This window comes from Oncorhynchus masou, chromosome 28, assembly GCF_036934945.1.
Source record: "Oncorhynchus masou masou isolate Uvic2021 chromosome 28, UVic_Omas_1.1, whole genome shotgun sequence".
Classification (NCBI taxonomy): Eukaryota; Metazoa; Chordata; class Actinopteri; order Salmoniformes; family Salmonidae; genus Oncorhynchus; species Oncorhynchus masou.
Genome location: NC_088239.1, coordinates 28,073,841 through 28,089,061, shown reverse-complemented (window position 1 = coordinate 28,089,061; position 15,221 = coordinate 28,073,841). Strand labels below are relative to the sequence as shown.

The 15,221-nt window shown below is 44.1% G+C and overlaps 1 protein-coding gene across 1 annotated transcript in view; it reads right to left on the bottom strand.

The window, feature by feature from the left end:
• LOC135517477 (tyrosine-protein kinase yes) overlaps positions 1-9,267 on the bottom strand; it is a 33,380-nt gene extending 24,113 nt beyond the window's left edge. The window contains exon 1 of the mRNA XM_064941802.1: positions 8,718-9,267. The gene's annotated coding sequence lies outside the window, so the exon portion shown is untranslated. The remainder of the gene's footprint in view (positions 1-8,717) is intronic.
• Positions 9,268-15,221: the final 5,954 nt, after the last annotated feature.

Sequence of the window (15,221 nt, the reverse complement as noted above, 5' to 3'; positions counted from 1 at the left end):
AGTCAAATGAGATTTTAAAAGAAATGAAAAGGAAGATACGGTTCATATAAATCTAATCTCAGATGTTCAGATCGGAGGCCAAGACATTCTTGTCAGCCACATGAATATGGAACCAGCCCTCACTTTAAAGGGAGTCTAACCCACTCTCCCCTTTAACTTGAGATGGTATGCTGGTCTCCTTGGAGAGTAAGAGAGGTTGGGTTGGTTGACTGTGGGGTTTGAAGTTCACCATCAGAATGAAGTGGCCCAGAGACTCAGGGTCAGCGCTTAACTTGCCACACCATAAAAGCACAGTTCCAGGCCTACATCCTGGTCATATAGCTGCAGCCTGCATCCCAGCTTTTACGACATCTCAATAAAACACAGACCATCTGTTCTAGGATTTATTTGTCTCTCAACAAAACACAGTTAACCATTCGCCAACTCTGCCCTTACGTCACATTTGGTCATATAAGTCATACCTTGATTATACAAAACATTAAGACCACCTGCTCTGTCCATGACATAGACTGAGCAGGTGAAAGCTATGATCCCTTATTGAGGTCACTTGTTAAATCTCCTTTCAAAAATCAGTGTAGATGAAGGGGAGATGGCTTAAAAATCCTTAATTAACCTTTGAGACAATTGAGACATGGATTGTGTACGTGTGCCATTCAGAGTGTAAACGGGGAAGACAAAATATTTAAGTGCCTTTGAACGGGATATGGTTGTAGGCACCAGGCGCACCGGTCGGTGTCAAGAACTGCAACGCTGCTGGGTTTTTAACGCTCAACAGTTTCCCGTGTGCATCAACAATAGTCCACCACCCAAAAGGTCATCCAGCCAACTTGACACAACTGTGGGAAGCATTGGAGTCAACATGGGCCAGCATCTCTGTGGAAGGCTTTGGACACCATGTAAAGTCCATGCCCTGGCTAACTGAAGCTGTTCAGAGGGCACAACTCAATATTAGGAAAGTAATATACTCAGTGTATAATGACCTCCGTCTCTCCGAGGAAACGGACTGGATTGGTTTCGGGCTGGCAGTGACACAGATATGTAAAGTTGGAGAGGCAGTGTATATTCAGCAGCACCCGACTGTGTGTGTACACACACACACACACGTTCCTCTGGTGCATTTATATAAACAGATAGCAGAGGAGGGAAACATGATCTTATGATCCAAGCATTCACACCAGTGCTGTTTTAAAAGCCCCTTCACTAACCCGCCATGGCCTAAGCATAACACTTATCCTATCCTAAGTAAATGGGGGGACTGAAGCAGGTTCATATTGCCATGAATAGGCCAAGTACAGCATTACAAGTGATCGTTTTTCATCTCGTTTCATTCTTTCACCCACACACTAATCCCTATAGCCCTGCCTCTTACACAAATGCCGATAAGCGAAGCAAAACTCCATTGCATGGCAAAGCGGGAGGGAGAGACATTTGCTATGAATGTAGAGATAAAATGACATTAGTATGTGTGTGTGTGTATCAAAGAGAGACAGGCTGGGAATGGGACATTGGTGCCAAATCTTCTCACATGGGTGACTGTCAGCACAGAGAAGAGCCAGCTGAGAAAAGCCACACAGAGAGCGAGCGAGAGGAGCCAGAGAACGAGCGGAGCCAGAGAGCGAGCGTGAAGCCAGAGCGAGAGCGTGAAGCCAGAGCGAGAGCGTGAAGCCAGAGCGAGAGCGTGAAGCCAGAGCGGACGAGAAGCCAGAGCGAGCGAGAAGCCAGCGAGAGCGTGAAGCCAGAGCGAGAGCGTGAAGCCAGAGCGAGAGCGTGAAGCCAGAGCGTGAAGCCAGAGCGAGAGCGTGAAGCCAGAGCGTGAAGCCAGAGCGAGCGAGAAGCAAGTGAGAGCGAGAAGCAAGCGAGAGCGTGAAGCCAGAGCGAGAGCGTGAAGCCAGAGCGAGAGCGTGAAGCCAGAGCGAGAGCGTGAAGCCAGAGCGAGAGCGTGAAGCCAGAGCGAGAGCGTGAAGCCAGAGCGAGAGCGTGAAGCCAGAGCGAGAGCGTGAAGCCAGAGCGAGAGCGTGAAGCCAGAGCGAGAGAGAGAAGCCAGAGCGAGAGAGAAGCCAGAGCGAGAGACGGTGGAAATGCACACCATAGGTGTTGTCTTGTCTTATTAGGGAGAAACTCAGACTTCTCAGGAGTTGTTTCATTACAGTCCGTTAGATGATGCTGAAATAGAAGTGTCCTTTCGAAACTAGGTCAAAGTTTGTGCATAGTTCCGTCTGTCTAAATCAAAAGCATTTGTGATGAGACAGCGAAAGAGTCAGGAATAAAAAGACAGCTAAAGACAGCAAATACCACGCTATGTAGCAGGCGGAGGAAAAACCTACACATTTTGTCCTGAAAAGTATAGACCTGCTTTGTATAGGGATCTTGTGGCACTGACTTTACCCTAGTATATTTGGAATGCTATAGCTGGTATAGGGTGAAGTTGCCCCTATACGCTGAACTTGGGTCCGTTTTTCATTTCCCCCCCACTAAGGATTGGGGAGGGGAAGCCGATCCTAGATCTGTAGAGCTGCACAGTAAGCCCTTCATACATTCCAGAGAGGGACCCGAAGTCACACCTCCACCTGAGGCTCCTTGACCTCTGATCCTTGACCTCCACAACCCTGGTGTGCTCACCTTACCTAGGGCTCAGGCCTCACAGAACACATAAGATTAAAGGGCCCAAGTGGGACCCTTCAGTGTGATCCCAAAGGTCAGCCCAGATTGGTGGGTCAGGGCTGGAGAGGAGGTAACATAGCTAGGGGTTATTATTTAAAGCTGTATAGATTTAAATCAGTTGGTAGTCTGCACTGTGTTATTCAGTTCACTTTACTCCAGTTATCTTTGGATGCATACCAATAAAGATTCTAGTCACACAATGAAAGTTTCAATTGTAGAGGATTAAAAAAAAATTGCCACCCCAAATCCACATCAAAACAGAGGAGAATACGCTTCCATAGTCAGTTTGCACAAAGGGATTTGATGTGCTTTCTCTAAATCTCAGAATCTGAATATTTCTGTAGAGATAATGTCAAACAGTATCAAAAACTGCATTCAATCAGAATGAGATGTCTTCTCTTATTCTGCTGAACATGGCAAAACTGAACCACAGTAAACGGTTCTGTGTATTGTATCCTACACCCTGGCCCATTCCTCTCCTGACTGAGTTGGAGAGAACTGGGAATTCCACAGAAAGTACCTGGGCTGAAACAGCCTGGAGAGTGGAGTTCTGGCTCTGGGGTGACGTTTCCCCTAGGTACAGATATAGGATCAGCTTTCTCTCCCCAAATCATAACCTTAACCATAGTGGGGAAAACTGACCCAAGATCAGCATCTAGGCAACTTCACCCTACTCTGGAGTCTGCATCAGACTTCCGCTCGACAAGTTGATCAAATTGGGGTGAATCCTAACTTCCACGTCATCAATGCATGACTACAAAGTGAAAATTTCACTTAGGATTCAGTCCATCCTGCTGAAAATGGCATGATAGAGCCGCAGGTAGAGCTGTTTGAGGACTGACCTGATAAACAGGACTGTGTTTTTGCCAACTCAATTGCTGTCATTGTTTGGCAGGACAACTCCTCGTGGAACTGTCAAGAGAGCAGAAACAGACTGGCACCCCGGCTGGAGCTCATAGCAAAGAGGGACATCAATCCCCTGTACTGAAATGGAGGGAGTGCTGGGATGATCAGTGAGAAATGAACAGATCCCTCCGGCCCGGACGTCCTTCCGCCAGGCCTTTGTGTTCCAGACCACCTGCTGTAGCTTTCACTGAGAGGAATGCAGGCAGGCAGAAACACGCACACACACAAAAAAAACGCAAGCACATATGATAGCCTACACACCAGCGCACTTGCACACACACAAAGACATGTGCACGCTACGGAAACTCATCGATGAATACACACACACTCAGTACAGCCAACAGACCTCTATTTGCTCCTCCTACGAGGGAGATAGACATGGAGACAAGGAGTGGGAAAGAAAACAGGCTAAAACTGGTTAGCTGATGGATATCAGTCAACCCTGTGGTTCTGGAACTGCTGAGACATGGTTTTTGTTACCAAACAGGGTAACTTAGACATAAAACTGATGCCTGACATAAATGAAAGCTGCAGGTGAAATAACATGCAGACACGGCTAAATATCAGTTAGTAACAGAGACATTGATTGACATTGTTACGCAAGGAGAACTATCCCTAAGGTTTGATGCTGGGAGTTTCCACAGCAACTAGGGGTCTGTGAGTAAGCCCCACCCTCGACGTGGACAGCTGTTAGCAACTGACACCAAGACTGCAGACAGGGAAGGCTTTACCATGCTTAAAACTGCCAGCAGATGCCATTGGAGGAAGACAAAGTAAGGGTTACACTACCCATGGGAAAGTGCAGTTGTACAATATCAAAGAGTATATGCCTATTGCTACTGTAGCTTCAATAAATATTAAAAAGAAGGAAGTTGAAACATCACTTTGCTTTGATACCATAGTCTATCAGCATGAATACAGAATTAGGCCTAATGTAGTCTCTCACAAGTGTGTCATGTGAGTCTAGGCCTTACATGAATTTTAAAGCAAGAAGCAGTATAAAATGTTGCTGTGATGATTAAGGACGTGTTACTCTGTTCAAACACCACCGAGCCTACTGTTGGCAAGACATCTCTCCACCTCTGGAGCTGTACCAGGCTGCCAGCCTCACAGAATACCTGGCTATGCGTCTGCCAACACATGGGTTAGCTGAAGCTTACTCATAGCCATGTCTCAGGCTCGACAGTAGACACAGGACTCATTCTATAAGGCTGGCCCTGGAGGACAACCTAAAGGCAGGAGTTCACACAAGTGTGTCGGAGCTATTTTAGTAGCGGGAGGTGACCACAGTAAGTCAGAGAGAGGCGGTTTAAACTATCAACGCCTACTTCTCACTCAGGGGTTGCCCTGAGTGCCAATGTGTGATGTGGTAACTTCAGTGACCTCACCATTACTAAGCTTTCCTTCACACACTGTGTGCACTCTGTCACACCAATGTACACAACTGTGGTACTGCAGTAGGGCTAATAAGATTAAGCTATATCCTATGCTACATACTTCAAAAATAGTCTCCCTGGTGTGAGTTCACTCAATTTCAATGGTTCCACACTCGAAAATTATCTCTCTGTTATACTTAAGACAAAACAGACAGACACTACCATGGAATCACCAAGGACAAGGGTCATATCTTTCAGTGTACACAGTAGCAAAACATAGAGGAACGAAAATGATGGCATCTTTTATTGAAGTTCAGGTAGTCCCTCCCAATTCCAGTCCGTCCCCCCCCCACTGGTGCCTAGTACATACGGCCCAGCTCTGCCATTGCCCAACTTTTACCAACAGCTCACAGGTCTTCCACATGCTCCTCAACTCTTCAATATACAGTATCTGTCCCAGATCCAAGTGAGATTCTGGCTTCAAGGCACAGGCGTAGGGCATGAATTGTCCACATTCCCACTGACTGTCTAGAGCCCTCAAACTCAACTCTGGACCTAGAAATCAGTTCCACTGCGTTTTTTCATTGTTCCCCTCTAAATCAGGGACTGATTTAGACCTGGGACACCAGGTGGGTGCAATTATTTATCAGGTAGAACAGAAAAACAGCAGGCTCCGGACCTCATAGGGTAAGAGTTGAATACCCCTGGTCTAGAGAATGAGAGCCAGCCATGTATCTCCAGTCATGACCTACTGTAAGAGAGAGACGTTCTCATTCTTCAATCACAGTGGCTTGGAATTTTTCTTAAGGCATATGTTATTATTGTGAGGTTACACTCCCGTTTCTTCGTAGCCTAAATACCTGGTCATTTCTATACCATAACATTAAGTGCAACCGATATCACATAGAGCAACACAAGTACCAACTCCAGTGAATACTAGTGGACATTAAGCTGACAAACAGGCGAATGTTGGTACAAAACATGACCCCACTCAGCTTAATGCATCCAAGATCAGCCATGGTTGGTTCATCGCTTTCTTTGTACATATTCCTTTTGTCCAGTGTGATGGCGTTGTCTGTAAACCGCCCCAACAGGTCCATAGACGACACAATCGCCATGACACTGCCCTATCCCATCTGGACAAAAGGAATACCAATGTAAGCATGCCTTTCATTGACTACAACTCAGCATTCAACACCATAGTACCCTACAAGCTCATCATCAAGCTGGAGGTCCTTGGTCCCAACCCTGCCCTGTGCAATTGAGTCCTGGACTTTGACGGGCCGCCAAAGGTAGGAAACAATATCTCCACTTCGCTGACCCTCAACACTGGGACCCCACATTGGTGCTTGCTCAGCCCCCTCCTGTACTCCATGTTCACCCACAACTGTTTGACCATGCACGCCTCCAACGCAATCATCAAGTTTGCAGACGACACAACAGTAGTGGGCTTGATTACCAACAACGGCGAGACAGCCTACAGGGAGGTGGTGAGGGCACTTGGAGTGTGGTGTCGGGAAAACAACCATTCACTCAACATAAAAAAGGAGATGATTGTGGACTTCAGGAAACAGCAGAGGGAGCACCCCCACTATCCACATCAAAGGGACAACAGTGGACAAGGTGGAAAGTTAAGTTCCTAGGCGTACACATCACAGACAAACTGAAAGGGTCCACCCACACAGACATTTCTTCAACCCCAGGAGGATGAAGAAATGTGGCTTGTCACCTAAAACCCTCACAAACTTTTACAGGTGCACAATCGAGAGCATCCTGTCGGGCTGTATCGTAGCCTGGTACGGCAACTGCACCGCCCTCAACCGCAAGGCTCTCCAGAGGGTGGTGCGGTCTGCACAACGCATCACCGGGGGCAAACTACCGGCACAGTAAAAAAAGTTGGTGTAAAAATTACAGTGTTGACTTAAATTAACCCAGGATTAGTATTTTTAACATTATGAGGAGAATGAACTCGTGTCGGAATTAAATCGGAGTGTAAAATTATGCAGGCATTGCAGTGTAAATTCAACTCAATTCAGTGGAAATGAAAATGTGACACTACCTGTAGAGTAACTTTAACACTATGTAGACTGGGAACAAATGTTTTCTAAAACAGTGTTGAATTCAACTCTATCAGAGTTTAACTAAAAATTATTTTTACTGTGTGCCCTCTATGACACCTAGAGCACTCAATGTCACAGGAAGGCCAAAAAGATCATCAAGGACATCAACCACCTGAGCCACTGCATGTTCACACCGCTACCATCCAGAAGGCGAGGTCAGTACAGGTACATCAAAGCTGGGACCGAGAGACTGAAAAACAGCTTCTATCTCAAGGCCATCAGACTGCTAAACTGCAATCACTAACTCAGAGGCTGCTGCCTACACTGGCCACTTTAATACATGGATCACTAGTCACGTTATACAATGCCACTCAAAATAATGTAACTTTAATAATGTTTACATATCTTACATTACTCATATCATATCACATGAAAATACTGTATTTTATACCTGTTGCACCTTGTCTATGCCACTCAGCCATCGCTCATCTATATATGTATATGTACATTTTCTCATTCATCCCTTTAGATGTGTGTATTAGGTTGTTGCCGGGGAATTGTTAAGATGACTTGTTAGATATTAATGCACTGTTGGAACTAGAAGCACAAGCATTTCGCTACACTCGCATTAACATCTGCTAGCCATGTGTATGTGACAAATAAAATGTGATTTTGATTTATGTTCTAGCCTAGGGGGTCACACTTGGGGCTTGTCTAGGTTGCTCTGAATCCCGAGGCCAACCGTAGACATTACAATGCTTAAAGGCCTTGGAACTTTTAAACACAGTGGTTTAGTCCCTGCAACACTAGTTGTCAGTCCGTAGTTCTCTCCTATTAACTGACACCACTCCAAAACATTGGATGTGTCCTTGGATGTGGAAGTGTTATTATTAACAAACTCAAGCATATGCCTCAGATATTTTGTAACGTGGTGTGGAGTTGGTAAGTTTTTAAGAGGTTGGTTCTCTAGCCCCTTCTACCAAAATAACCTATGCATTCAGGGATTACTACTGTAGGCCTATAAGTAAATATAATTTGAGGTCATTTTTTTACGCTCAGTACTGGCAATCGTGGGCTACGTGTAGCCTGCAGATGCACATTCTTCAGCGAACCACAATCACATTCCATAACACACAGTTAAGTTGCTTTATCTCAATTAACTAGTAGCGACTATCAGGAATATGATGTGTTACAATTGACCAAGGCCATGTGGTGAGAGTCCAGACAATGCTAGTGTTGCTACTTCAGCTAGCTGTTCCATGTGTTCCGTATTGGAACAGCCGTCCTGCGTTATCGGACACTACCCTCCAGCAAACTAGACTAGCTTGATTGTCCAACAAGAAACAATTGTTTGCCAGTGTTTGAGAAATTAATTATTTCACTTAAACATCTTATATATAGGACGTTAAATACAATGCTGTCTTTGGGGACGTTAAAGCCGTAACCTACATTTAAAACTTCAATTAGTCTACAGGCTCACATCAGAGAGAGTGAACTACAGTAGGTCTATGTTGGTCTCAAAACACATTTGAACTCAACACATTATACGAATTTAATGTACATTTAATAATAGGCTATATTTACCGCAATTCTTCGCGTCAGAACAAATATATGCAGACAATGCTCTGGAAAATCGATCCCAGCAGAGGACTGGTGGGGCCCATCATTGGGTTATTGGATTGTCAACTTATTTTTCTCATTTAAAAAATCTTACCTTTTAGAAATTCACGATGTTGTGTCGCTTGTTTGTATTTCCAATTTATTTCTGGGTTCGACGAAAAATCAGCTAGTATTCCAACATGGAAATCACAGTCGCCCCCATCCCGCCTCCCTCCAACACAGGTCTTTCTCAATCGTTTTTGTGCTCGGTGAATGAAATAACAATGAAGTTAAATCAAAGCAAAACGAAGGATGAAGAAATTAAACGATTAGAGGGGTTGACACAGACAGAACGCCTTAATGAATAAAACCCCAGCTAAAGGTATCCAGCGACATGACAAAATAAGTCACCAAAAGTAGGCTAACCCAGTTCCTGTAGCTACACTTCCTACCTCTAAACTTGCATCAACCCCCACTACAACATGGCCGACGCGATTCCAGTAAATGACGCCGCAGTTGGAGATATCAATCCTGCAGACCGGTGTCGAAATCGTTAGACGATCGTCACAGACACAAGTGACTATAGCAACAACAAAAATAAATCTATAAACAAAACATTGAAATGTTGAAGTAATTTTGTGAACCAAAAATGCGGCTGTATGCGGTGTGTGTGGCTTTAACGGGATTTGTGTATTAAAGAATATAATTCTCTCTCCAAAACTGGTCTTCTATCGCCATCTACTGGCAGTATCGCCTAATATCGGGTTACTGTATTAGTGGTCGAGTGTGGAAGGAGTTACATCTTTTGCTACAGGGGCCAAGGGCCAATCTTCTCAAAATCCACCGGGCACCCCACTGACTCTTCTTGTCTGCTGCTGTTGAGGCACTGAGGCCTAATACATCATTTAATTAAATCCAAGTATTAGTATTTAGTATTTTATTAAGATCCCTATTAGCTGCAGCCAAGGCAGCCACTAGTCTTCCTGGGATCCAAACATGAACAAAACAACACAAAACAACAAATTTACAAGATAAAATGTACAATATTACAAAAATACAATACTAAAATATAAGAAATGTGCTCACTGATGAAGTCTTTGAAGTCCAGCTTTCTAGCTAACTGACTTTCAATGGACAGCATGGCAAGACTGCAAAGCCTGTCCTGGGACATAATGGACCTCAAATCATTTTTTTATCAGTTTTAGCTTACTGAAAGCTCTCTCAGGGATACAGGGCTGGTTCAGGGGTATGGGGATGGGGAGACAGGGCTGGTTCCGTGGTATTGGTATGTGGAGACAGGGCTACTGAGCCTGAAGCTGCATCTGTTGGACCTGGCACCAGACGGGGCAGGGACAACTGATTCAGCCTCCAGTATTTATGCTGCAGTAGTTTATGTCAGGGGCTAGGGTCAGTCTGTTATATCTGGAGTATTTCTCCTGTCTTATCCGGTGTCCTGTGTGAATTTAAGTATGCTCTCTCTAATTCTCTCTTTCTTTCTCTCTCTCGGAGGACCATGCCTCAGGACTACCTGGTATGATGACCCCTTGTTGTCCCCAGTCCACCTGGCCGTGCTGCTGCTCCAGTTTCAACTGTTCTGCTTGCTATGGAACCCTGACCTGTTCACTGTGATTACTCTTATTTGACCATGCTGGTCATTTATGAACATTTTAGCCCTCATAGCCTGGTTCCTCTCTAGGTTTCTTCCTAGGTTTTGGCCTTTCAAGGGAGTTTTTCCTAGCCTCCGTGCTTCTACACCTGCATTGCTTGCCATTTGTGGTTTTAGGCTGGGTTTCTGTACAGCACTTTGATATATCAGCTTATGTAAGAAGGGATATATAAATACATTTGATTTGATTTAGCATGACTAGCTTGCTAAAAGTTTGCCTGCATTGATTAAATGTCTGCTAAAAGAGGAGTGAAATGTAAACACTCAGCATTTTCTATGAAGATATTAAGTAACTAATGTTAGGGTAGACAAATTAGCCTATTTTACTAGGACTAAACTAACAGGTTAATTTCCACCACTCACGACTACACCCACCTTCCTTTGTGAAAAAGTGGGTGACATACTGTCGCCCTTTTATTTCTCCTGTCTTTCTTTTCGTTTTTGAAAGCCAGATTTTTCTTTAGGAAGCTGAGACATAATGCTCCACCCGCACTCTTCGCTCGCAATTCAATGCTAGCAAGTACAGTTCGCGCCTGGAATGGGGGCAAGACCGAACCATTTCATGTAAATAGACGGGGGTTGGGCAATACATAAACTCTCTGGATGAAACCGTTAGTTTTATTAGTATATTGTAAATAAAATATAATGTTAATGATGATAGGTTAATAATTTATTCCTGAACAAGATGTACCTAATGTTCTAAGATTTTTTTGTCAGTCACAGGCCCTTTGAATCGTTGGAACTCCCCCCCCCCCCCATACAATGCACCTGACACCAAGCAGTTAAGTCTCCTCAACTTGCTCAATTGCCATATTATTTATTGCAAGATTTAGAGGAGGTTTAGGGTTTAGAGAATGATTTGTCCCAAATACAATGTATTTCGTTTTTGATATATTTATTCTAAAACCTATTCTAAAACTGACTGCAGTTCTTTGTTAAGGGTTGCAGTGATTTTACTTGCTGTGGTAAATGACATGTATAATGTTGAATCATCAGAGTACATAGACACACAGGCTATACTCAGGGCTAGTGGTAGATCATTAGTAAAAAATAAAACAGTAAAGGACCAAGACAGCTGCCCTAAGGTATACCGCACTCTACTTGGTTTACATTATAGAGGCTTCTATTAAATGCCATTTTTAAATGTGTGAACATCAGACTTCAAAAGTAGCAGACTCTTTGGTAACACTTTAAATTACAATGGCATACTCATGTATGCTGAGTGTACAAAACATTAGGAACACCTTCCGAGTATTGAGTTGCACCCCCCTTTTGCCCTCAGAACAGCCTCTTTCTGTTGGGGTATGGACTCTATATGGTGTCGAAAGCATTCCATAGGAATGCTGGACCATGTTGACTCCAATGCCTCCCACAGTTGTGTCAAGTTTGCTGGATGTCGTTTGGGTGGTGGACCATTTTTGATATCTTGACATTCTTCAATGTCTGCTTTGTAAAAATTTGACATCTACCAATAGGTGGCCTTCTTTGCGAGGCATTGGCAAACCAACCTGTTCGTTGTAGTTTAATCTGTGTTTGAAATTCACTGCTTGACTGAGGAACCTTACAGATAATATTATGTGTGGGATACAGAGATGAGGTAGTCATTCAAAAATCATGTTAAACACTATTATTGCTAACAGAGTGAGTCCATGCAACTTATTATGTGACTTGTTAAGCACATTTTTACTGATGAACTTTTTTAGGCTTGTGCCATAACAAAGGGGTTGAATACTTATTATTTAAAAAAATTATGTTTTTATGTTACAATGTTGGATATTTATGGGTCGTTCCACAAATAGAGTATATTTCACATCCCTTTGATATTTTAAACCCCTAAGGTCGATGTCTGAACCCCTGTGGAAATCTAATTAGCATAATATAAAAATCCCCATAAAAATCTGTCAGCTAGAGCAATCTTTTTTTTTGCATCAACCCACTGCATCCAACTATGGGTAACTGCGGCCCAATATGACAACCGGAGTATGGGCGAGTGGGTGTGTTGAAAGGAGTGGGTGTATGGAAAGCGAATCAGCTAATTGGGCAGATTTGTTGAGAGTTAAGATTGTTTTGTGTGGCTGATTGGGCTGTACAACTAGTGGATAAGCCGGTGCACCGGTGTTATATCGACTTGCCTGTGGACCCGAGGTGCTCCCTCCTGGGCAGCTGCACGGTCGTGTTGCCGGCAGTAAACTAACGTGGCCATTTTTTATTTCAAGTAGAATAGCAGCCTACACAATAAATAACTAATATTGATAACCATACAGATTACATACAGTCTACTATATTGATACATACAGTCAGTCTACTCAGTGGGGAGGCCATGAACGGAAACAACACTGAGACACAGTGCCCATCGCTCCCACTTGCCAAGGACTGCTGTCCTGCAACACGTGGGAAGTAGATACCTGGACAATATAAAATGCATACAATACATTAAGCAACAGTACACCCATCAGCAATACACTCTTAGAAAAAAGGGTTCCAAAATGGTTCTTCGGCTGTCCAACCCTTTTTGGCTCCAGGTAGAACTCTTTTTGGTTCCAGGTAAAACCCTTATTGGTTCCACATAGAACCCTCTGTGGAAAGGGTTCTTTCTACATGGAACCCAAAAGGGTTATACCTGGAACAAAAAGGGTTATTCCTGTAACCTAATAGGATTCTTCAAAGAGTTCTCCTATGGGGATAGCCAAATAATCCTTTTAGGTTACGCAATCAAAACCTTCTAACCTATAGCACAGCGCTTTCGACACACCCATTCCTTTCCACACGCCCACTACATTGCTTTTGACACACCCACTCTTTTCCACGTACACGCTACTTTACCTTTCAACACACCCACTCGCACATACTTCGATCGTCATTTCAGGATGCAGCCATCCCCTTCTCACCGCATCCGTTTATGTCGCACTTCCGCATCTGCAGAGAAAGGTGAGAGCTAGAGCGGTGTTTGTCAGACCATGAGACATCCCAAAAAGCATAATTCTCACAAAATCGTCTGTAGCATCCGAAACGGTGTGACCCCTCTATGGAAATATGAGACTTTCACGAACACTTGATTCACTCTACCCTTTTGCTCTAGAATGCCCACAGGCTCATTTGAATGTCCCCTGGTACCAGTTGAAAAAAAACCCACAAAAAACGTTTCCTGATCTTTCTTATTAAACAGTGGGGCAAAAAAGTATTTAGTCAGCCACCAATTGTGCAAGTTCTCCCACTTAAAAAGATGAGAGAGGCCTGTAATTTTCATCATAGGTACACTTCAACTATGACAGACAAATTGAGGAAAAGAAATCCAGAAAATCACATTGTAGGATTTTTAATGAATTTATTTGCAAATTATGGTGGAAAATAAGTATTTGGTCAATAACAAAAGTTTATCTCAATACTTTGTTATATACCCTTTGTTGGCAATGACAGAGGTCAAATGTTTTCTGTAAGTCTTTCACAAGGTTTTCACACACTGTTGCTGGTATTTTGGCCCATTCCTCCATGCAGATCTCCTCTAGAGCAGTGATGTTTTGGGGCTGTTGCTGGGCAACACGGACTTTCAACTCAATCCAAAGATTGTCTATGGGGTTGAGATCTGGAGACTGGCTAGGCCACTCCAGGACCTTGAAATGCTTCTTACGAAGCCACTCCTTCGTTGCCCGGGCGGTGTGTTTGGGATCATTGTCATGCTGAAAGACCCAGCCACGTCTCATCTTCAATGCCTTCAAGGCCCTCTCACGATACATGGCCCCATTCATTCTTTCCTTTACACGGATCAGTTGTCCTGGTCCCTTTGCAGAAAAACAGCCCCAAAGCAGGATGTTTCCATCCCCATGCTTCACAGTAGGTATGGTGTTCTTTGGATGCAACTCAGCATTCTTTGTCCTTCAAACACGACGAGTTGAGTTTTTACCAGAAAGTTCTATTTTGGTTTCATCTGACCATATGACATTCTCCCAATCTTCTTCAGGATCATCCAAATGCTCTCTAGCAAACTTCAGACAGGCCTGGACATGTACTGGCTTAAGCCGTGGGACACGTCTGGCACTGCAGGATTTGAGTCCCTGGCGGCGTAGTGTGTTACTGATGGTAGGCTTTGTTACTTTGGTCCCAGCTCTCTGCAGGTCATTCACTAGGTTCCCCTGTGTGGTTCTGGGATTTTTGCTCCCCGTTCTTGTGATCATTTTGACCCCACAGGGTGAGATCTTGCGTGGAGCCCCAGATCGATGGAGATTATCAGTGGTCTTGTATGTCTTCCATTTCCTAATAATTGCTCCCACAGTTGATTTTTTCAAACCAAGCTGCTTACCTATTGCAGATTCAGTCTTCCCAGCCTGGTGCAGGTCTACAATTTTGTTTCTGGTGTCCTTTGACAGCTCTTTGGTCTTGGCCATAGTGAAGTTTGGAGTGTGTGTTATGCACTTGAGTGAAGACCCAAAAGCGGTTTAACAAAAACAGAGTTCTTTAATGAGAACACAGGAAAGACATAGATCCTCTTCAGACGTTGATAATGGCAAAATAGACTACCCGCAGAGAGGGCGACAAATGAAACATAAAGTCCCTCTGATGAATAGCAAGAGAGTCCCCTTCTTAGCAGCAGAGGAGAATAGCTGGGTAGCGGCGACAGGCTGCAGGTCGCTCTGGGTAGGCGCGGGTCATAGAGGAATAGTGGTACCTGATCACACGTAGCATCAGATGAACTGGACACAGTGCAAACGAAAGACAGTTAGTAGTGTACAGGATGCACCTGCCAGGCAGACTCCGACAGGATAGGACAAGGAGGAAGCAAACGAGACGATAGCTTGCTTCTGGCATGAGAAACACAAATGAGAATCTGACACCGAAAGTAGCAGGAACAGAGAGAGAAATAGAGACCTAATCAGAGGGAAAAAAGGGAACAGGTGGGGAAAGGGTGAACGAGGTAGTTAGGGGAGATGAGGAACAGCTGGAGAAGGAGAGAAAGAG